This window comes from Melopsittacus undulatus, chromosome 3 (genome assembly GCF_012275295.1).
Source record: "Melopsittacus undulatus isolate bMelUnd1 chromosome 3, bMelUnd1.mat.Z, whole genome shotgun sequence".
Classification (NCBI taxonomy): Eukaryota; Metazoa; Chordata; class Aves; order Psittaciformes; family Psittaculidae; genus Melopsittacus; species Melopsittacus undulatus.
In genome coordinates, this window is record NC_047529.1 from 46,743,063 (window position 1) to 46,746,346 (window position 3,284).

A 3,284-nucleotide genomic window follows, 5' to 3' on the forward strand; every position below is an offset into this window, starting at 1 on the left:
GACAAGATCAGTACTTCCACTTGCTGTATTGTCATCTGAAATTATATTGCTTTCCATTAAATTGTTCATTATTAGAAGATTCATATCAGAAAGCTTAATACCTGAAATCACTCAATACAATTCCAGTTTTTACAGGCCCCAAGTCTGAAATTTGTTTCTTAACGAGAATCAAAACAGCGATATAACAATTCCTACAAGTTATACTACTGTAACTTAAATGCAGCACAGAAACGAAGCAAAATGGCCTCATGCACTCAGGTTTCTTTTCTGAGCATGAATCTGTATTACCAGCTTTAGCCTTATCTTAGCAGGTATGCAAACACACTTTTCCATTCACACTTGGAGGAAAAAAAAAAAAGAGGCGAATTAGTATCAACTGACAAGTTTGAAATGCAGTGTTAGTTAAGCCATTTCTTACCAGAACTCACTTATAACCACTTCAGTGGTGCTCAGAATAAGATGGTATTTTGCCACACCAGTCAAATGCTTTTAAGTCTTAGCTTGTTACACATCACAAAACCATAGAACTCCTTGTGTGGTTCATCACAAAGGGAAAAATGTAACAAAATAGTTTGCTTCTCACCTTGTCCATTTTCTACGGGAAAGCTGTGATTATTTCATTCTGATTTATTATAAACGTAGAACCGGACATTAGAGAACACAATTGGTGGCAATCTGGCAAGGCAACTTGGCTATAGTTAGCCAAATAACACCTTTACAGTTAAGTCCAGGGTTTCTGAATAAAGCAAAGAGTACCCTTATTACAGAGAACAGCAGCAGAACATTCTTGCCTTTACAAAAAAATAACAGCACTGAACATTCTACTGCATCTCCTGACCGCTACATATGTGGCAACTTAACCAACAGTGGAAGTGTTTGTCAAGTTTTCCTACAAACAAAAGGATGACAATATACCTTTAGCTAGGAGGATGACAGGAGTCCTTGCACTGGACTTGTTTACACACAGGCTCCTATATATTCTTGTGCTTTGATTCAAATGTAGAAGCTTACTGACTTATTTAATGTAAATTGGCACAGCAGGTTACATTGTGGCTTTAAGTCTGACAGTGCTCAGCTGCCCAGCGCTACTCCAGATACAGGGAGATATGTGAAAATACAGGTCCGGTAAGGCAGCCAGGTCGAAAGCAATTTATTCAGGACAGACTGACTCCCTCACAGTTCAGATTATTTTGCCCTTTATCTTTTGCTGACAGTTTACCTTCAGAGAACACAGGATGGCCACTGGTTTCTAGCTGTGTAATCTCTTTAGGGTTGTATAAATTTGCTGTAATTTCAGTAGAAATTTAATCAACACTGGGGCTGTGGAGGCTTTGGTATCATAATGTATACCTTAGGATTGCAGAACTGCTTTGATTTTAAACCATGCTCTCCCTTAAACATTTAAGTGATCTTATTTTCCCCTTCTAAAATTACATTTTTAAAAAGCAATCACAGAATTGAACGTACAAAAAAAAACCCCACAACCACTACCAAAGCTTTTTCTATTCCACTAGAAACGTAACTCGTATTATTTGTTATTTATTCTAATAATGTATCTCTATTTACTTGCTATTCCTTCTCAATTTCTCCACTTGTCTGTTTTTGCAGTTCTGAACAGACCAAATACCACTCAAACTTTCAAGAGTTGAGCAAAATGTAGTGAAGCAACTTAACTTTCACTGCTGTTTTAGCATAATCTTCTATTAGCATTCCCCTTAGGTATTCACATCTCATCCGCATGGGTCTCCATTCGGAAAAAGCTGCCTTTGCCATTTGAAGAGACAAAATACCAAGTGCACCTTGTGCTGACACACGCAATTAGCCCAAGGTCAGTTAAGGATAGGGGAGTAGCAGAAAGTAACAACTGAGAGGAATTATATAAAGCTAAGGGAAGGCAGAGCTGTGACTATTCAGGTGCCTTATTTTTAATCATTCATTGGGTTTTGTTTCTGATGCACCTGCCTTCTTTAAGAACTTCCCAATTTATTTTCTTAACTCCCCGGGCTGCTGCATGGACATACCACTCTCGGGACATACCACTCCCAGGGATCACTCCAAACCTTGTGTTCAAGTGTGAAGCAGCCAGTCACTAAATGTCACTGATGATGCAAGTTTCTTCGTGGCTGAGATATAGCACCTGGCACTTCCAAGTGCCACTTCACAACTAAAATACTTACATACTTCCTAAAGGTGGTCTGCAGGATCACCAGCTGCCCATGAAGACTCCAGTTACATACCCCTGAATGTGCAACCATTCCCATTTTGAAAAAGGTCTAGAACTTTAACACAGTGCTTAAAGTTTCTCTGAACATTTGCACACAGAGGAAAAAGACAGGAAAGCATCGCATTTAGAAAGCACTTCTGAAAAAAACCAGAAACTTTACATGGATCAGCAGGATAGCTTGTTTCATTAAACTTCACCTAAGTCGTTTTTATTTTGTTAAATGCTTCTGACAGAACTCTGAATCTCCAAATCTGGTCAAACCGACAGAAGAATTTAATGCCAAAATGACTAAGTTAGGACACTGTGTAATTAGTTTAAGGACTCCACTTCTGTCTACCTTTTAGGCATTCAGTACAAGGAGCTCTTCTAAAATAAGCATGTCCAGAAACATGTCAGTGCCTTGTGATGCTCATGCCCATGTTAAGTTAAAATGGTAATTTCAAGAACTCCAACTGTCTAGATAGGATTAGGCCACTAATCTTTCAGCTATCCACACAAAATGATGAGAATATACAAAACCCTTCCTCACCGAACGATAAAACCCATAAATTGACAAATGCTTAGAAAAAGTGCTCTGGTGATTTTGTGTAACAGGTCAGACATTTCAACTTCCTGTGACCCAGAGTGTCTAAATTAACTGGCTTTCAACAGGGTCTATCAGAAAGCAAATCAGTACTGCACAAGACTACCAAATACATATCACTGAGCAGCAACATGGACTTTACCACATAGGCTACTATCCTCCATTAGGCTACAGGCTTTGTTACAGCCCTCTGTCTTCCTTCCATCACCAAATACAGAGAATTAGTTTAAATTTCCTTCCAAAACTAACAAATTCATGATGCAGAGAAGAGCCTCCCCTTACTTGGCTGTAGTAAGCCTACCACAAGAGCAGATGTGGTGTTTAACTCAGTGCATGTCTTAACTACTATTCCAGTCAGCATATAGAGTTTTAGTAATCAATCTTCAATTTTTAAGTATAGAGAAGCTTGACTTCTCTTCTGTTTTAATTAAAAAGGCAACTGGAGATTTTTTTCCAAAGAATAAATAGAACACTAGG